The 22316-nt window shown below is 35.9% G+C and overlaps 1 protein-coding gene and 1 pseudogene across 8 annotated transcripts in view; both read right to left on the bottom strand.

The window, feature by feature from the left end:
• Positions 1 to 22316, bottom strand: part of Fto (FTO alpha-ketoglutarate dependent dioxygenase) — a 420563-nt gene that overhangs the window by 379705 nt on the left and 18542 nt on the right. The window lies entirely within an intron of this gene.
• LOC111753879 (U4 spliceosomal RNA) lies at positions 9124 to 9203 on the bottom strand (annotated as a pseudogene).

Here is a 22316-nt window from a genome sequence, read left to right on the forward strand (position 1 = left end):
AAAATAACAGAAGCTCAGGATCACACCTCCATCAATAAGCTCTAAAGTATTCTGGATATACAACAGTTTGAAAAAAAAATCACTAAACCACAGAGTACACACCATTTCAGAAATTTAGAACTTGAGATTCTATTGTTTTTTCTTTCTTTCTATCTTCTTGTCTTTGTATCCATAACTGAGTTGTTCTTTAGATTACCTCTCATATTTAAAATTTCCAATTAGATCCCAAATTCACTCACAGATAATCTGTGAAACACATTATAGAACAAGATCCTCTTCCCAACCTATATTGACACAGATTTATATACCTTTCCTAGGAGGCAATCTGAAAATACACAAAGCCACAAAAAGCATTCCTATCTTTTGACCCAGTCATTCTACTGCAAGGTTCAATAGACCATTGTTACTAGTAAATAAATAAAAAGCTAAGTACTTAACAATTTGGAAATCTTCAAGCAAATTATTATTCCATATGATAAGTCTAGTGTGTTTTGGAACTAAAATACTTCAAATTTTATTTAAAATTTAAAAATCAGGACAACTCTACACAGCCTAATCTGAAAAATATGAAGACATGGTTGTATAAGTTAAAAAATTTACTTATTGAATTGGAATACCAAATTAAATTCTTTCTTTGCAAAAGATAAATTATAGGTTAGGTTATAAACGGGGCAACATAAATGTTTACCTGGAACTTATTTGTTCACTAACAACATCCTGGTGCTATTATTATTATTATTATTATTATTATTGTTATTATTATTGGGAAGTTAATTCACGCTAATAGTGTCGTCATGCATCATCTTCCTTTCCTTTTAATATGTTGCTAGTAATCTAAACTAGGCCAACGGGAAGAAATCTTACTAAAAACAAATTATTTTAACTGAGGAGCTCTTCAAAATTCCCTATGATAGTTGACTGCTTGTGTCAATATGAATAAGAAATGCCCAACTAAACTGGACTACCAAAGCTCTAGAGGGTAGGGATTTACTGAAAACAAAATATACCTCTGGATGTGAGTAGCACCAACCAATAGGTTTGTTGGCCTGAATGGAATAAAAGGGAAACAAAGAAGGGAGGCTCTCTTCCAGTTCTTTCCAGAAACTCTAGTCTTCACTGTCACCTTGGGTATAGACGCCTGGCTTCCATCACAGACCCTTCAGCTTCCTCACAGACATGTCAATCTCCCGATGCAGACTTGCATAGGACACCAAAGCAAGCTCCAGGATTTTAACTGGATCCTTTGGATCCCCAGCCTGCAAATAGCCCTTTTGCACTCTCCACACCTGACTCTGTGGATGGCCTCTGTAAGGCTATCTTGTAAATCCTTTTATATTTTTACGCCTTGCATTAAATCTTTTTCTCCAGTAAACAGTAACTGATCCGTTCCAATTAGACTGTACCTGAAATCTCCATGATAAATCTGGCACTAAGTATTTCTGTAGGTCATTCCATAACAAGTAACAACTACTTGAGTGTCTGTTTTCTGCCAGGCACTACACCAGATCTTGCAAAGACAAGAGATGAATAGAAAGCACGCTTCTCATCTTTAAGGCATTCAGGCACTAGACAAGTACATGGACAAACAGAGGCAGCGAGGAATGAACTAAGGAAACGCAACATTGAGGGTGGCAGAATCACAGATGTCTCAAAAGTGGCAGCTGAGAAAATTGTTGAAAGAAATGTCTTTTTCTAGATGCTAAGGAAAAGGCAGGAAAACAGCATGGAAAGAAAAACTCATGTATAAAAAGCACAGATATATATGTACAGTATGTTCACAGAGATACAACTTGTTCACAGCAGGAGTATAAGCTATGAAGTTTTGAGAGTAAGAAGACTGAGAAAAAAGTTGGCTACAAACAACGAGAATGAAGCAACAGAAACCCCATATGGCAAGACTGGGCTCCGACTTCTAATATGCAGCCAGTAGCAAATCTCTGAGAAACAATAAACAGTGGGGTGACTATATTTTTCCTTTTGCTGTATTGGGGATTGTAATGAAGGCCTCATGCATGCTAAGTATAAGCTCTACAGCTGAGGTATACTCCCACCCACTACTTTACATGTTTAAACGTGACAACGAAGAACTTGAAAATGAGCACTTGGGATATAAACAGGGCCAGAACACAGCAGTGGCCTGAAGATGCAGAGATCAAAGGAAAGGCATTAGGACAAAGCTCTGTTTTCCTGAACTGAACTCCTCAAAGTCAGTTCTCTACTGGAACGGGTCCTCCTTTCAACATCTTTGACCACTCAAATCACTCTTTTTTCCTCTCATCTGCTTTACTTTTCTTCCTAGTATTTAGAACTACAAAAAGTAGATATGTATTCCCTTGTTTATTTTCCAGTCTTCCTTCCAAAATGGGAGCTCCATAATGGCAGGTGCTATTTGTCTGGTTCATAGCTGTCTTCCAAACCTTAAAACAGGGCCTGGTACATAGCAAATGAGTTCAGCAAATATTTAGTAAGTTCATGAGTAAGTGAATGAACGAACAAATGAATGAATGAGAGAAAAGAAAGACAAGCAGGCTACTCAGACTTGTGGTTTTAGTGCTTACCTTAAAGTATGTCATAAGCAAAAATCAGTCACATAGAGAAAAAGTCAAAATATAAAGATTATATTAAGTAATTTTTTCAGTTCAAGCACTGCCTTATGATTATTTAATGAATCTTTTCTACTTAACATTTGCTGTAAAATAAAAGGACAAAAAAGATGATCGAGGGGTGCCGACTGGGAGCCCATGAACTTCACAAAGCCTAGTATTTCATAAACAGATCTCCTTTCGGATTCAGAACAGTAGCATCCCTATTTTTGCAGATGAGGAAATGGACTGAGGGTTAATGGATTTACCATGCTGACACAGAAGCAGAACTAAAACTCAGATAATACAACTCCCACACCACCCACTACACAATGCTAGTTTATCTACCAGAACTTTCTATACAGTTGAGAAATACTGTTAGGTTTATCCCTCCATCTCCATTACTTCAAGGTGCTTCTCAATTCTAACTCTCAAAAAAGAAGACGACGACGATAAAGATGAAGACAAAGAGAAGTAGAAGAAGAAGAAGAAGAAGAAGAAGAAGAAGAAGAAGAAGAAGAAGAAGAAAGAAAAGATGGGCTGTCATTGGGACTTCAAATGTCTCAAAAAGGCCCTCTGTTGGAAGCTGGGTCCTCGGGGAGGTGCTACTGGAACACTAGGAGGAGGAGGCTAGAGAGAGGCCTCTGGATCATTGGGGGCCTGCCCTTGAAAGAGACAGTTAAATCCCAGCACTCTCTGTTTCTCTCTCTGCCTCCCAATCATGAGGTGAGAGCAGCTTTGCTCCCTTTCAGACTCCTGCCACGATGTGCTGCCGCAGCACAGACCCAAAAGCAGGACCCTCAAAAACTGAAACACAATAAACTTTTTTCTCTTAGAAGCTGATTGAGTATGTCAAGTATGTTACAGTGACAGAAAGCTGACTAACACAGATAGCTTTCATAGTCATATTTTTTATATCTAAAAACTACATAAATGCATAAGGGTAAGACTGACCTCTTAAGTTTCTTCAACTTGAACAAGTTGCTAGCAAGTTCAACTTCCTATGTTTGATATTTCTATGGAGGGAAAAATATCTTAAATAGGATACTAATCATGTACCCCTCTTGTTATTTATTAAGGTTCAATTCCTGCTTTAGGATCATATGAAGTGACCTCTCTGCCCCTTTGCAATATTACATGAAGTCCAAAGTAAACGTTCTATCTTGTGGGCTAACTCCAGGGACCAGAGGGCTAGTATGCAGTCCCTTAAACCAAAAGCTGAAAACTGATAGAATATGCAAGACAAGTCGGAGAGTTTAACTGGCAGAACTGCTCACATCTAAACTGTGCTATCTGAAACTTAGACCTCTTGAGACAACAGTTCACTTTCCTCACCGTGGCAAAAAATTCAACCTCTTGGCCCTGTGAAAGTCATCTGAATATATTTAAACAAAAGAAAAAGAGAAAGAGAAAAAGAAAAAAAAGAAAAAGAAGAGGGAAAAACTTTTAGCTCCTGATTGAAGACATATTCAGCACTCTGATTTTTTATGCACACTTGATCATCCTGTTGACAGCTTTGGAAGCCAAGTAATATGGACTGCTGCACAGAGGTTTCAAACCTTGATGGAAACCAATGGCAGGCTCCTTTTGACAGTCAAATAATGACAAGCACGTTGCAGGCCACTGCCCGTCATTCACCAACATCTCCAACCTGTTCCAACTGCTGCGCAGCGGCTAAGTGGAGGGTCAGAGGTTAAGCTCTAAGAAGCCAGCAATGAAGGGCAACTGTCATGCACCACTGCCTATTGTGAAGCGGCAAGGAGTGGCTGTCTCCACCAGAACATGCAAACCGTTCTCATTCTGTCCAGGCAGAGACACATCTGAAGGTCCTAAATGAGACCATTGCCAATTCACGAAGCTCCAAACTGACAGCATGCCATTCAAGCTGTCTCAAATTTGACTTTTTTCCTATTTCAAATCACAAATGCATGCAAAGTATACAGTTAAGCATAACTCTTCAGCCATGGTTTTAAGCATGCTATGCTTTTAGACATGTACATAGCCTCAGATGCATTCATATTCTCAGAACCCAAAAATAGAAAGAAAATACAAAATTTATTTTTTTTCTTCTTTAGGAAGTTTCTAATAAATTGTATAATTCCAAATCACACAGGAAAACCCACCTATCAGTTTCAAAAAGTTCATAAATGTCATTAAGAGAAAATAATCTTTAAAAAGAACTCGTTTCATCTTATTATCATACTATTGCAATAACTAAGAATATAGCTTCATCTAGGATCTTAATGAAAATAATATAATTTTAGTACCTAATTATTTGTTCAACATACTTTGTAACTTTTAGTTCATTTATAAAAATCAAAGTCCACAAATGATTCAGAGCCAGCATTTGACACAGTATATCTTATACAATTTTAAGTTAGAACATGATACTTTTCAGATGTATGTATATTAACACATTGGGCTGGGGATATAGTTCAGTGGCACAGCGCCTCCTTGGCAAGTGCAAGGTCATAAGTTTGATTCCAAAAAAATAAAAATAAATAAAACATAGAATCTACAAAGATCTTTCTTTGTATTTATTGAGTAAAAAGAAATGTCTTACCCTATTTAGCTACCATAACATTGTCACCAAAAATGACTGACTAGAATCAAGAATTAAGTTGAGCAGGTCTTCTTTTATCTTTTTCTCCAAAAACAGCATGTCCAACCACAAATAAGCCCTAAGTAGCTTCATCAGAGACAGCCTCAAGTGGTGTGAACTAGAAATGAATATTATACATAAAGGTTGGTTTATATCAACCACATTACTACAATCAACTCTAAACTCTGATCCCTAATACCCACTCTCTTAAGTGAGCCTGGGAAGAGACAATAACCCATTATTTATAAGAAACCAACCCAAAACATTGCATCATTGAAGCTTCTATGGACAAAGGTCAACTAACTGTCCTACTTTTTAGCAACAAGAATAAATACAGGTGCAGATAGCAGATAAGTTATTTTAAGTAAACCACAAAGGATGAATTCAGAAGTGGGAACTTTGTTCCCAAATCCTTGTATTCTGAACCTAGGTCATGAACCTTCAAGTTTAATGTAAACTGATACAGGACAAATAAAGGGATGTACTCTTTTAGACAACAGTCAACTAATAACATTCATATTCCCGAGGGACAGTACATAACAAAATTTAAATTACTATACTTCAAACACAGTTTGGTTAATCAGTCACAAATCAATAGTGAATAACAAAAGAATACCATGAATTTAAGAGGTATAGGTCCCTTAGGAGATCAAATAAAACCTACTTTGTGGATAAACAGTGCTCAAATTATTAATGATCAGTAAAGTCTATACAACAGAAAATTATGGTGCCTGAGTTTATACTCAATTCCAAATGCAAAGAGTCAAACTAAATTCCTTCCTCAAGGTCTCCTGCTCTGTGAGTTTACATGAAGGGATCCTCATTTCATGCTATCACATAGATGACATACAGGACAAGAAACTAACTGGATGGGGCTGGGGATTTAGCTCAGCGGCATAAGTACCTGCCTTGCAAGCAGGCGGTCGTGAGTTCGATCCCTGGTACCGATAAAAATGAAAAAGACAAAAAAAAAAAAAAAAAAAAAGAAAGAAACTAACTGGACATAAGCCTGTGATCACCAAACCCATTTCTCATGTCCCCCAATTTAACCATCTTACTAGGAGAAAGAGAAGGGCAATTGGAAGGAATAATACAAATAGATACATTTTGGATTTGATAATGCTGAGCAAAACAGTTTTTTAGGTAAATACTCAATGAAAATCAATATGTGGGGGCTGGGGATTTAGCTCAGCGGCATAAGTACCTGCCTTGCAAGCAGGTGGTCGTGAGTTCGATCCCCGGTACCGATAAAAAAAGGAAAAAGAAAATCAGTATGTGAATTCCCCAATACTCCTTATGAAATTTTCCACTGGGCTGACAAAAGAATGCATCAGAATGGCATCTGTCAAAGAAAAATACATTTGATTCAGATCGCCAAAAGATAAGGACGACAACTCTTGTGTTTCATCATCCCCATTCACCTGCTTTTAATCTCTTCCATCTTTCTACATATCCCAGAGGTCAATTTTAATATTTAGGAGGTTCTTTCATCTGAATGTATGATTCAACAAAGTTAAAAGAAGCTGCTGGATTCAGCAACATTCAAAAGCAAATGAATTAGTAACACATGCTATTTCAGTGTTCCCTCTATCAGTGGAGGATAGCAGAACTACAAGTGAGGTGAGCTGATGGTCAGCACCTAGAACAAATCTCCTAGTATTTGTTCTAGGTGCTGAGAGCCACCAGGAGTCCCATCAGACCTAGACCACAGTTATGCTCCTTCTTTTTTCCTTGTGCTTTTCTTGTTAGGTCCTCAATGATATGGTGACAGAGCCATATCACTGTTTTAGTTTTTTGTCTTACTTTTGTCAGTGAAAGGAAGAGACCATGTGACTATAGCTCTAACAACTTTAGAAACTGCTGCTATATACTTGTAGTGGGGAGCAAGGAATGAAGTCAAATGCAGGTGCTGCTTTGCTTCATCTGATCCTGTAAAGGTGAGATGCTCCACTGAAGTGCCTGCATGCTTGGAGAACATTCGTTTGTAAGTAAGAGTATCCCAAGCATGTACCCTGTTTTCTTCCTTTTGGCTGAACAAAGGCCAGACACATTCATTTTACTATATTCATTGAACATGGAACTATTCAGTGCAAAAAGTACCAGTTGCCTCGAGGTCATGAAATAATACTAAAAACTTTATAATCATTCATTGATTTAGTTTTCAGCATAGTATATCATTTGAATCCAATGGGAGCATAAAGAGCTATTTGTGAGGTCAACCACGGTACAGACAGATGCTGACATGCTATTGATGCCAAGGTGGAAAGAAATTGCTAAATACAGCAGATCAATACCTCGTTTCACTGTTACAGCCTTCTGCAGACATAAAATATATATCTTTACAGCTACAAAAATAATAATAATGAAAGTGGGAGATAAATGCTTCCCTCAAGGTAAACTATTTGATTAGCTAAGGGCAAAGGTGACAGCAGCAGTTACACTAAAGTAACTTTATAGTCTTAAATAAAAATAGGAGGAAGAGCAGTAGATGAAATGGCAAAATGAATCGGGACACTAGGTGGTTCAGACATAACTCTTAAAAAACACAGTGATAGGAAATGGACTGCCAAAACCTAAGATTTTCCTATGGCTACAGAAACAGTTTCCTGGGACTTTTTCAGTCATATGGTTTTACTGAAAATATTCTCTACTGTCAATAAAGAACACATCGAGAATTAAGGTTAACTAAGTATTCTCTGAAGTAAAACAAAAGAAAAAATTCTCAACTTCTAGTCTACATATGCTAATTTTTGACAAGAAATATTGATAGTCAATCATATTTTTAATACCTTGCTAGACACAAAAAATAAATTTACAATGTGGTTTTTTAACAGAAAGATCTTATAATAACCTTAAGGAACATAGAATTAGATTAAAAGCTAATAGATACAAGCAACAGAATGCCAAATTTAATATGACCAAATGGTACCATATGCCAGTAAGTCAACCATACACACCTACCATTTGTAACCAAACATTCTGATATAAGAAGTAAGGTCAGCAGATGAAGGGAAAAATCCTGAAAAGCTTCATAAATGTGAAAAGACTTGAGAAAAATTCTCAAGGATTGGTTGGTCTAACAGAATACTATAAAATTAGCATTTCTCTGATGAAACTCTTTTTATAAATATTTGGAGTTTAAGCTCTAAAAAATGTAGCCATAGCACCCTACTAGGCTGAGGCAGGAAGATCACAAGTTCAAGTCCTGTGCAACTTTGCAAGATCCTGTCTCAAAATTAAAATTAAAATCAAGGGGCTGGGGATTTAGCTCAGCGGCATAAGCGCCTGCCTTGTAAGCAGGCAGTCGTGAGTTCGATCCCAGTACTGATAAAAAGTAAAAAGACAAAAAAGAAAAAAGGAAAAAAATTAAAATCAAAATTAGAAAACAGAAAAAGGACTGGGAATATAGTTCACAATGAACATCTAGGATTACAAGCCCCAATACCACCAAAAAAATAAAAATAGCAGAATTTAACCATCCAATATCTGAAATACAAAGTTTTACAGAAAGCTTTAAAAGCAGTATCTTTGTTTTCAAAAGTTTTTTCTGCTGCAGTAAATATTTAAGAGAAGAGAGGTACACTGCAAATACTCTACTCAAAGTCAATGCTGAAATGTCAATAGTTCTACAAAATCTTTCAGTGAATAATATTCAGAAAGAGAATGCTAAACACACAAGAAAACAGTATCACTCTGCATTTAGATACTGTTTAGCAATGTCCAAAAAAAAACTTTGTCATTCTAACACATCATATCGCATTCTTTTTCCCACAGAACTTGGGAAACCTCAAGTAAATAGAAGATACTTAATACAATATCACCACTCCATACTAATGAACAAAATAAATTAAAAGCAATCTGAGTTTGATTTCCAGTGCAAAACAAAACAAAAAAAAACCTCAATAAAAGTAATGAATAATCATATTTTCCTCTAAACAAAACTAAAATTAGTTTTTAATTAGCAATAATTGCATCTCGTATAAACCTCATTGGCTACAATACTGCCACTGCATAAGTTACAAAATTAAAATTAAAAATAGCAGCTCTAAGAATTACAAAAATGGAAATGAATTTTTAGCAATCCATTTATATCAATTACAGTAGTTTACTAGTCTATACAGTGTGTCTCTGGCATCCTTCTAGAGAAAATTTAACTGCATCTCAAGGTTTACATCAGAGGCTACACATGTCAAACACTGTGTGTTGTTCTACCTCTGTCACCCCCAAGAAAACTGGTCCCAGCAATATGTTTGGGGGCCAGGTCCTGAGGTCTCAGGACACTCAAGGATCAGTCAGCAATGGAACATTAAGAAGTGAATCTCTGAAAACACTCAATCAACAAATAATGTGTATCTGTCAATAAAGTTCTTTTTTCAGATTTCAGGGGACACAAGTACTTTTTTAATAGTTTCTACTCTTAAGAAGTTGCTAATTGATGGATATGACAAGAATACTAAAAGCCTTCTACTTTAAATCACACTGTTTCTACACAAGGCCTTGTGCATGATAAATGCATGCTCTAACACTGGCCATGCCTCCAGCCCCTCAGATCAAACTTTTATCTACACAACATTATTAATGTTCAATGTTCTTTTATAGGCATTATCTTTTTTTAACAACTAATCAGACTAAGCACAGAGAGAAGCTGATAGTGATTCTCATTTTACTGGTGAGACATCAAACAGATGAAAGGGCTCATGCAAAGTGATGCTTCAGAAATGGCATTCGTGAGCGAAAGTGTAGTTCCCAATGGCCAGGGACGCAATCCTCCCACTGCAGCCAGCCTCACCTGTAACCTGCTCCAGGAACACAGAAAGTAAGATTTTAAGATTTTGAAACATTATCTATAAAAACAAAAAAGAATGAAAACTAAGTATTTGTCTCAAGAAGTTACCCAAAAAAGCTGAAACAAAGCAAGGGAAAACAAAAATAAGGTAGAAATAAATTAGAACACAAATTCAAAATGGGCTTAAAGAAGTTAATAAACTACCAGTGAATATAATCAATCAGGGAGGGAGGTATTGGAGATTCAACTCAGGGCCTTCACTCTTTTTTTTTGTCTACAAGTCTCACTGAAATGGGCTGGGCTGGAACTGCCTCAGCCTCCTACAGTGGGAATTCCAGACAGTCATCACCACAAACAGCTAAATATAATCCACCCTTTTTTTTTTTTTTGAGAGAGAAGCCCAATATGTAGTACAGTCTGACCTTGAACTCACTTAACATAGCCCAGGCTGACCTTGAACTCAAGATGATCATCCGGCCTCAGCCTCCCAAGTGCTGGCATTACAGGTTTACACCACCACTTCCAGCTAATCCACTTACTAAAAGAAGACTTAAATATAGAAGTTATAATCTAAAAGTAGATATAGTTAAAAAGGAAGTATAAAATGTAATGGGGGACTTAGCAGTACTGGGGAGTCACACTGAGTTATATTCCCAGCCTATTTATTATCTATTTATTTATCTTTAAATTTTGATACTCTCACTAAACAGACCCCGCTGAGCCTAAACTTGTGCTCCTCCTGCCTCAGTCTCCCATAAAGCTGAAATGATAGCTGTAGACCATCATACTTAGCTGTGAAATTTCTAATTGTAAAATGAGAAAGTGTGATGTCATATATCAACATATTTGCAAAACCTTATCTGAAAAACCATAAGGACCAAAGAGTAATAGTGAAGAAAACGAAAACTAAATAAGGCTGGAGAATATAATTCAAAGGTTAGAGCCTGCTAAACATGGAGAAGGTGCTGGGTCAGTACCCAGTGCCACCCCCCACCCAAAAGACAGACAGAAAGAAACAGAGAGAGACAGAGAAAAGAAATTTAAATAGAAAAGGTTAGAAAAGTCTTCCAAAAATTACTTTCTTCAACATTATAGAAGACTTTTAGAAGATATTTCAACCTTCCAGAACCAACATTTCTAATACACTATAATGGCCTCAGGATAGAATGAGGAGGAAAACAGCAATTCATTTTATGATACCAAAACTGACATAACAAAGTAAAAAAGAATGTGTTTTATTTACTTTACATCCCTCTGCTAGTAACCTATCCCCTAAGTTAGTGCTCTACTGGGCTTTACCAACTATAGTTTGAACTACGACCACTACACGCATGTTAAATATACCTTATTCAAGGATTCAGATGTATCTCTAGGGGTACCACCTTCAGCTTCTACAAGAAGCACCACTAAAGATTCATTTTACTTTGCTAAATGAAATACTAACACGACTGAATTCAGCAGTATATTAATGTAACCAAGTAGGATTTACCCCAAGGAATCATTATGGGAAATTATTATATAAATTATAGTTTGTTAATAGAAATAAAGACATTATCCTGTAAACAGCTATCAAAAAACAACAAAATTCCATGTCAGTCCCTTAAGAAAAAGTTTAAAAACTAAAGAATCAAAGATTATGGCCAAGGCTCTGATTATATTTAATAAAAATGTAACTATTAAAGGTATGACTGTTATTGCCACTGCCATCTAGAAGTTTTAAACAATGTAAAATCATAAGAAAAAAAAAGACAAGGAGAAAGAGATTGTAACTATTGAAAAGGGAAGACCAAATTATATTTACAAAAAAAGTAATTATCTAGTTTATATTTTAAAAGCCAAAGAAAATAAACCAAAAATATTAGAAGTGTAAGATGCTTTCTGTCAATAGATACATCGAGGATGAAGAAGTAGAAGTGGCCAATAAATACATAAAAAATGTTCAACATCATTGACCATTTGAGAAATGCAAATTAGAACAACACTGAGATTCCACCTCACTCCAGACAAAATGGCTACCATCATGAAATCAACCAATAACAAATGCTGGTGAGGCTGGGAGGTGGAGGATCAGAGAAGAAGATCAGAGGAGAAGGAATCCTTCTTCAGTGATGGTAGGGGGGCACACTGGTACAACCACTATGGATTTCAGTAAGGATGGTCCTCAAAAAACTAAAAACAAATTCCATTTAACCTAGCCATTCTCCTAGGAATCTCCCCAAGAGCTACAGACATCACAGCACAAGGATATATACATACCCACAGTTATAGCAGCACCATTCATAATAGTTAAATCTTGGTAACAGACTATATGTCCACGGTAGATGAACACATAAAGAACATGTGGTATTTATACAAAATGGAGTACTACTCTGCCCTAAAGGATAAACTTGAGTCATTCGTAAGAAAATGGATGGATCTTGAGACTATAATGTTAAGTGAAGCAAATCAGACACACAAACTTAAATAATACATGGTTTTTTCTTATATGAGAAACTCAATATATAAATAAAGTACAAAATAAAACACAGTAGCAAAACAAAGTTAATGTAATCTAGCATGAACAATGCACAAAAGTATACTACTTTGACTTAGTAAAACTGTTTTATGTGTTTGATACTTTTTTGGCCTTTTAATCTGGTTGTTAATCTATTTGTATAATAATTAACTTCATAAGGACTTACAAATAAATGAATCTGATATTGGCAAAAAAAGCAGGGGGAGGGGGACCAGAGGGGAAAAAAAGAACTGAGATGTGCTATGTACATGTATGAATTCCCCAATGAATATGAGCATGATGTCCTTAATTAACATGCACCAGTTAAAAATTTAAAAAGAATGCATTCTGTTCTGTGGTCAAATATAAAAAACATGTACACAAAGCCTTCTTATGTATCAGTTTAAAAAAATAACCATCCCATTTGCGACAGTAATCAAAAATTCAAAAATGCATATAGAAATACACTCAAAAGGGTAACAAAATAATGTCTAAAGAAATAGAATCACAAAATTTTCTGAAGACCATAAAGAAAACTGAAATAAATTTGAAGACAGGTAACACCATTGAATAAGAGAAAATATTTGGTATAAATATTTCAATCTTTTCCAAATTAATTTATAAATTTACTGAAATAGGTGTAATACCAAAGGGATGTGGGGGCACATGAGAGCTCTTGAAAAAGTGATTTTTAAATTTATCTGGAAAAAATATTGCTGCCTTGCCAAGAAAAGAGCCAAGGAATGTTTGGAAACAGAAGAATTGTGTGGCCTTGTATTGCTGTATTTTGAAAGGTACCATAAACTAAGGTAATTAAAAGTGTTAAGAATAATGAACAACAGCCAAGCATGGTGGTGCATGCCTGTGATCCCAGCACTCAGGAAGCTGAAGCAGGAGGAGTCTTGTGAGTTTGACATCAGCCGAAGCTACAAAGTGAGTCTCTGGCTCAAAAAGTCAAAAAAAAAAAAAAAGAATGAAGTAATGAAGTACCAAGTTGACCTGAGAATTTGGGTATTCAAATCAGTCTGTAACAGATAAAGTCAATAAGGTAGCAGAAATAACTGGGTGGCATTTGGGAAGGAATAGAACTTTTCTATACCAAACATCAACTAAATTCTAGATGCATTATAAGATTTACATGAAAAGAAACTCACATAAAATAACTAGAAGAACAGACACAGGTCACCATTAATCTAATATTGAGGCAGGAAAAGCATTCCTATACATAAATGATACACAGACAAAACTTTTTAATAACAAATATGAAAAAGTAAAAGGCAAGAAACGAACTAGGAAAAGTACTTTCGTCACATGATTAACAAAAGCTGATATTGTCAATCTTACAAATCAGTAAAAGACAAACATAATAACAAAATGAACAAAGACTACATTTTTGTTTTGTTTTGCTCTGCTTTGTTTTATTTTTTTGAGGCAGAGTCTACCTATTATGTCAGACTAGCCTTAAACTCACTACGTGGAACAAGCTGGCCTGGAAAGTCTCATCTTCTCTCCTCTGCCTTGCAAATTCCGAGATCACACTGTGTACCACATTGCCAGGCCAAACAAATGCTATAAATTCACGAAAACTATTTGGTCAATAAACATGATAGAAAATTCATCCAACTATAATAATTAAGAAAATACAAGTTAGTCCTGCAATAAGTTGCTACTTCTTCAATTTGACAAATATTTTTTGCCCTATGAGACAGTCATTCCCCGTGTTAGGAAGGGTGTACCAAGAGAACTCTCATGTATCTCTTTTTACACTGGAAATTATCAAATGTCAACCATGAAAGTGATGCCAATGAGAACAAATAGCTTTACAAAGAAGACATAGTTTGTCTTCTTTTTATTTAGTTGTGCAAAATTACAGAGATTTTTGTGCAATATAAAATAACTGGGCCCAGTGACACACACCTGTAATCTCTGTTGCTCAGGAGGCTGAAGTAGGACAGTAAGTGCCAGGCCAGCCTGAGCAATCTAGCAAGCTCCGTCTCAGAATTAAAAAAAAGAAGGGTAGAATAAAGATACAGTTAACTATTTTCAACACCACAAAAAACAAACAAACAAAAATAAAGTTCACGAAATGATAATCTGTAATAGGAGAGGAAAATTCATATGATAAAATATTATATATTATAATAACATGGAAAACATTCACAACATATTGTATATTATTTAAAGTTAAAAAAAAAAGTAAATCAGAAAATAAACGCAGTAGGCTGGGTGTGATGACACACACCTGTAATCCCAGCACTTGGGAGGCTGAGGCAAGAGGACTGCTTTGAGTTCAATGCCAGCCTGGGCTACATAGTGAGTTCAAGACCAGCCTATCTCAAAAGAAAAGAAAGGAAAAGAAAAAGAAGAAAAAATATATATATAGTAAAATTCCAACCTTTGTCTAAAGTATATTTTTATAAATGTAGATCACAAATATATTTCAAATAAAATGGGGATCATACAGCATATAGTACATATATAGTTACATACAACAAGCATAATAATATTCTAAACAATATATCAATATAAAATAACCATGGTAATTTCTGAAAAATTATTAAAAACTTTTTTTTTCCTGCTTGGTATTTTTCTGTTTTAGTTTTTCTAAAATATACTATTATGTAACCAGAAAAAAATATTTTTGGTAAGAAATGCTTTACTAAAAAAAGAAGAAAAAAGAATGTTTCCCTATTTTATAACATACATGTGGTTATACATTTACAGAGCTGTCTCAATTCACATGTGAAAAATAACTTCATTACTTTACGGTCACATGCACAGTAAAAAAAAAAAAAAGGCTAACATTTGTATAAGTCTCTCACTATTCCAAATGCTATACATATATTAAATCATTTAATTTTCACACTTATTATTATCCCCATTTCACAGAAAAGGAATGAGGTCTATGGAGATTAAGAGACTTACCCAAGACCATTCAGCTAATAAGTAGCAGAGCTAAGGAAAAAAACACAGCATCCTGGCTCCAAAATCCTTGCTCTTAAGCACCCTGGGTTACTGTTTCTCCTGATAAATTACACTCCAAAGCAATAATGTGGATTTATAATACAAATGTCAGAACATAAGCAATAAAACAAGGACTATCCTCTTTAAAGCAGTCTCCTTGGGAAAACCTCCACACATCCAAAGATGGTCACTGATCGAAATATTTTTGGAAATCCTTCCTTTGACTATCCCCAGGGGATAGTAAACATGTCTTCTAGGAAGCAAGAAGAGATTTCTTGCAAGTAGCTAGAAGTCATTCTGAAGCCCGGCTTAAGGCATGATTAAATAGCAGACTTCTACTTTTGGTAACACAGCAACAAAAACTGGGGCTGATTTTACTCTGGTACCCATAAGTGGTGTCACCTGCCAAGAATGAGCTTCACAGTGGATTTCAGCAGTCACTGTACTTATTATCATAATCACTTGTTAATATTCCTATCTTGCTACTAAACTGAGGTCCTCACAACAAAGATTATGTTTTATTTATCCTTCAATCTCTAACCTGTAACACAAGTTTTGGCCCCCCAAAAAGTACTATTTAAACACTTCTCAATAAACTCTACAGAGAATGCCATAAAAATGCTTTCAGTAACAGCAGTATATTAAAATATAGTAAAGTAAATAAAAATACTGCCATGAGAGCATTTGAGACTGTAAATGAATGCGCATAAAAGGTATTTAGAAAGAGATTGCAAGAAAAATGAGAGGAAATTTTATAGAGCAGTTCCAAAAATTCTAAATAGGAAGGAAGATAAAAATCAGTTTTTAACAGGTCTTCTTATAATGTCTATCTGTAGTCATTTCTCACAAAACACAAGAGGGGAGTGGGTATGCCTCATTGTCTAAAAAGCAATCTACTGAAGCAAGGATGTACAAATAACCATAAACTTTCTCAGACAACGACGCAAAAGCACATCTGCTACACAGGAGACACCAGGATGCATGCTGCCGGTGAGGTCAATCTACAAAGCACAACCTGGTGCCTGAAATATAAATCAAAGAACCTTATATCCCTGGTACTTATTGACATTTGCTACCTGCAAATTTCTAATATGTGCAAGGTGGGCCTATTTTTATTTACAGCACAACCACAGACTGAATGTAAAACAAGTTGCATAATAAATCTAGAGGAACATAAAACACCAGCATAACTCAGACAGCAAGATAGACACTCACTCCTTAATTAAGTGGGTGATGTTCTGCTTAAAACAAAAAGACAACCCTGGGCTATAGCTAAGATTAAGCACTCAGTGTTGCAAAGGAAATGCCAGCCATTTTCAGAGCTAAGGCTCTAAATCATGAAAAATAAACCATCTAATAGTCTGTATTCAATAGTAAGTAGACAGTCAGGACACAGACTGATTTGGATTAACACATTTTCAGTTATAACAAGTAATTTTACAGAGGATTAGTATCTTGATGGTCTGATCAATATGAGGCACCGCTGCTATTATAGATGAAGAGAAAATTGCCCCTCTGGTAATAAAGTGTGCGTGTCTTCGTTCTCCTTCATTTGCCGAGTCCATTACTGTAATGGCTCCAGCATTAACAGCTGGGACAATTTAAGCAGCAGGGGTCTGATGAATTTAGAAGGTGGGAACACTGGCCACTCATCCTTTCCTCCCTTTACTGTGCATACGCAACTCCTCTGCCTGGCTGTAATTCCAATGCAAGGATCATGTTTTATGAGAACAATGACTACTATTTCCCAATTATTGTCTCATTAATACTGTTACTAGCCAATAATGTGACTAAAACAAAAATAGCTCGCAGCACATTGGCTGCTGAATCTGCAAAACGCTGCACACTATTTACTTAAATAACAAGATTGACATGACAACAGACTAGAGTCCACATAAACTGTAATGTTTGCATTCGTTTGCCTGGTGCTCATCTCATATTCTCAAGCAAAAAAAAAAAAAAAAAAAAACACCTTCATGCTGACAGAAAAAAAAATTCATCAGCAATTTTCCATCTTTGTTTGCAAAAAACAGCAAACTGGAAAACAGTGAGATAATGAGCTACTGTACACAGAAACAGAAAACCCATATTAATATAAGCACTTGAGATTTTAATCATGCCCAAATCAGTACAGTGAGCTAAGATTGCAACATCAACGCATTTTATATTATTATCAGAGAGATGCTAGCCCGTGAGGCTTAGCCTTGAATGATCCAGTCACTAAATGAAGGTGCCAAAGGGCAGACTTAAGGCTAACACAGAAATCAAAGCTCTGAATTTTCTGATCACAAACACTTAGGAAAACACTCATGCACTGGCAGCAAATCTCCTCCTCAGACCAGACACAACCCAATTTAGTCCTTCAAACTGAGTTTTTTACATGATTTCTACCAGCTCTGAAAGCCTCAACTGTTCCTTATCCATATGGTTGTTCACGAACAAAAGGGAAAGCAAGGTCATTTTGCAAACAGGTTACTGACAAAACTGCAGTCTAAAATATGATCAGGATACCAACAGAACAGCTGTTAAACAAACAAAAATAAAAGCCTAATGGCCAAACTTATAGAATCAGTGTAGAATAATGATTATTAGAGGTTAGGAGAGGGAGAAATGATTAACTGCCAATCAACCAGCATAAAGTTTCAATTACACAGGCTGAGTAAGTGCTAAGAGATATGCTAAACAACCTAGTATCTACAGTTAGTGACATCCTCTTACAAAGGTACTAAGAGTAGCTCTTGTGTGGTGTTCTTACCATAATAAAATAAAACTTTTTCAAACTGCAAGCACTGACCACCTACACTAAATTTAGCTTTCAAACATGTGGTAAGCCTTGCAAACACTATGCCAAGGACAAATGTTTGGAAACAAGTCCCTACCGATCCAAACCTTAATCTCCTGAACACATCCTGAGCCAGTTCAGTAGTTCCCAAGATTCTCCCAGCTTTACACTGTGAAATCTGCCTGTGGGACAATTTCGTAAAATAATACAAAGCCTATTTACAAAAGAAGAGTAAGTAAATGAACTTAATACAATTCTATATTAATGTTCTATAATCTGTATCTTTTCCTTAAATTACAAAAATATCACCTTAATGATAAAATTCTTCTGGAAGTCAGAAAGTCACACTTTAGGAAATCTACCATACATAACAAAACACACTAAACCTCGGAGGTAAATAAAGTTTTAAAGTGGAAACAGAACAATAAAAAAATTCTTGACTGTTGCCAAAGCGCATATATATTAAGTAATTTGAAACACACAAAGTACCCTTTTCTGTTATTTATTTCAACTTTTAATTGCATTTGTTTTAAAAAACCTATTGCCAATATTACATGATATAGTTTTCAGAATCCATTATTCATTCATTTGGTAAATATTTATGAAATGGTATCTAGCAAAAAAATTAAATGGTAGTAATAAAATGACAAAAAAAAAAACACTAAAAGCCCACAGTCCCTGATTCTCTGAAGCATATAATCTAAGTTTCAAAAACTGCATTGCAAAACTCAAACACAATAAATCTAACCAGTAGCCAGGGAGCCGGTATCATCATTATTAAGGGTCATATGTATCATGTATCAGATGCTGGAGGCTCTCAACCACTCAATCTTTCTTCAATGGATACTTATTAATGTCTCCTGTGTGGAAGACACTCCACCAGGTACACTGGAGAGATAAAAGGATGAATTACACACAAATGTCTTCAGGGAAGCTAATGGTTGTTCAAAGCTAATGGTTTTTTGAATGGACAGTTTAGTTTTCAAAATCACCACGAGCATAGTAAAGAAAAAGACTCAGAAATAAAACAAAGTAGTAAGAATGCACCTTTACTCTGTTGGTTAGCTAATTAATTTTCAAGGCAAGCATGTAAAGTGGTTTGGAGCCTATGATCAAATAAGCTACCCTTTCTTCCATTTACAGAAGGCAGTAAAACCTACAAAACAATGATTAAAGGCTGTCCTATACTAGAAGACAGATTAAGCAAAAGATAAAGATGCATTGGGAGAAGCAGGCACAGTGCAGTCCTTCAGGTGAGGTTTTAATTTTTTTTTTTAAGTCTCTGGTCACTGGCCATAAGATTGTGAAATGTGTACATCTGTTCCTCAGACCTGTTTCTAGACATAAACAGCTGCTAAACCCCTGGGATCTCAGGAGTGATAAGGGCATCTTTCATACGTAAATGAAATAACAGAGGTCTGAGAACCCCCTCATAATGTTGGGACATAGAAAATGATATCCTTTGCCTCCGCCTGCTGGCCCTGGCCATCAAAAGACTTGATTTCTGTAGGCAGCCAGGGTGAGCAGAGAGAACTAGCCAGATCAGTCTCCACCTGCTGGCCACTGCCATCAGAAGACTTAACTGTTGTGCAGGCAGCTAGCAGGAGCAGGTATATGCAGCCAGGTAAGCCCCACGCATCTGCAGGCCACCACTGGAAGCCCTTGCTTCCTTCAGGTAGCCACCGCCAAAAAGGAGAATCAGATAAACACACCTCTGTGTGCCCACCACCATTGCAGGAATCCTGGTGTAGACATGCAGGCTGAGGGAAGCACCCTCCACCACGCAACCCTGACCAACTGGGGAAGCCCAGTGTAGCCACACAGATCTGGAGAAGACTGCTCCATGTCTGCTACCTCCCTGTAAACCTGGAGTCCCATTCCCCTACATTGTGAAGAAGCAGCCAACATGAGAATTGCCTGAGACTCTACAACCTGCTTGGGAGGAACCCATGAGTGTGTCAAGAGGAAGAAGCAAAAGGCAATCTCAGACAACTAGCCCACACAGAACAGGTCTGAGAGACACAGTCATGGAAGAAAATGGAAGTCACACACCTGATATCTCCAACAGGATAGCAACTGAAGTAAACAAACAACTTCATGAGACTGTAAAAGTAATCAAATCAAAAATAATGTCTCAGGTAAAAGAAGAAATCACGAACATAATGAAAGCATCATTCAGCATATGTAAAGGAGATATAGTCAAAAATGAGGAGCATAGGAAAATGATGGAAACTTGAACAATATAGAAAGGAATTACAATGTGTGAAACAGAGTCAAAGAGAGATACAGGAAATTAAAAAGATGATCAAAACTGGCAAAACTGCTTGAAAGACACTGAAGATAGACTTTCAGACCTTGAAGACAGGATTGTAGATAGCGATCATGAAAGGAAAGATCTCTTAAAAATAACAAGGAGCCAGCAAATAACAATTCAATGGCTGCAAGATGATGCAAAGAATAATTTAAGAATCATAGGTATTAGTGAAGAAGCAGGAGTCAACACAAATGAAGTAAAAAGGCTATTTACAGAAGTAATTGCAGAAACCTTCCCAAACATGGCAAAAGAATCTGGCATCAGGATAAGCGAGGCATAGAGAACTCCAACTATTAGCCATCACCAAAGTAAATTTACACCCAAACATACAACAACCAAGGGCTCAGAAATTCAGTACAAGAACAAAATAGTAAAAGCTGTTAGAGAAAAGAAACAGATCACCTATAAAGGAAAACCAATCAGAATCAAGGCAGATTTCTCAATACAAACCATCAAGTCAAGAAGAATTTGGAGTTAACTGTTTCAAATCCTGAAAGAAAATCACTTCCAACCCAGAGTGATGTACCCTGAAAAATTCTCTTTCAAAACTGATGGAAAAATAAGATATTTCCACGATAAAGAACAGCTGAAGGAATTCATAACCACCAAACCAACCCTACGAAGAGTGCTAAAGTATGTTCTAGAGAGAGATAAAGATGACCATGGTTTCAGGAACAGCAGCAGAGGAGGATCGCCAAACAGGACAGGCAATTGAATGAAGGGGAAAACTGGAGGGCCAACAACAGGAGGACAGCATAGCAGACGCAAACCAATGTATGTTGGTTGTAATCATTAAGTAGATGGCCTCAGTTCAGCAATAAAAGGAAACACAGAATGAATCAAAAAACAAGATCCATCAATGTACTGTATACAAAAATAACATTTAATTTGACAGGAAATTCACAAACTGAAAATCAGAGAAAAACAGCTATAAAGTAGGATAATCTTGAGGCTCTTGTAGGTAAATGAATATAACTGGAGATCATGTTCATAGGAGAAACAGTATGAATTCATACAGATGAACCCTAGCATAAAAAACAGGAGTTAGTGAGATACAAAAAGCACAATAGATACTACAAAAGTGATGGAGGAAGAAACACCTAGGAAGGGAAGTGGTAACCGCTGTCAATTTCTTATTGTCTTGTCTTGAATTTTTCTATTGTTTTCACAATTTTATTAGGTTTGGTTCTGTTCTGTCTTGTTTTGCTAGACTTTACTGTCTGATGGTATGGGCAGTTATTTTGAACATAATGGGATGTATTATGGTAGTTATGGTTGATTTCCTATTATCTTGTTTTGAAGCCCTACAATGCTGTCATTCTTTTAACTGGTTTTATTCCATTTTATTTCTGTTTTGATTTTATTATCTGTGATGGTATGAACAGCTATTTTGAAGAAAACAAGATATTTTGGTAGCCATTGTTGATTTCCTATTATCTTGTTTTGAAGTCCTATAGTGCTTTTGTTTTGATTGGGTTTATTCTGTTCTGTTATTTTACTATGTGTGATAGTATGAACAACTGTTTTGAAGAAAATGAGACATTATAGTAATCATTATTCATTTCCTGTTATCTGGTTTTGCAGTTCTGTAATGCTTTCATTCTTTTGTTTTAACTGGCTTTAGTTTGTTTTCTATTATTTGATTTTATTATGTGTAAAGGTATGGACATCTATTTTGAAGAAAACAAGAGACATTATGATAGCCTTTGTTGATTTCCAATTGTCTTCCTTTGAAGTCCCATAATGCCTTCATTCTTTTGTTTTTATTGGTTTTATACTATTTTGTTTTGTT

This window comes from Cavia porcellus, unplaced genomic scaffold (genome assembly GCF_034190915.1).
Source record: "Cavia porcellus strain 051 isolate PalLab524CR breed Dunkin Hartley unplaced genomic scaffold, mCavPor4.1 scaffold_4, whole genome shotgun sequence".
Taxonomy (NCBI): domain Eukaryota; kingdom Metazoa; phylum Chordata; class Mammalia; order Rodentia; family Caviidae; genus Cavia; species Cavia porcellus.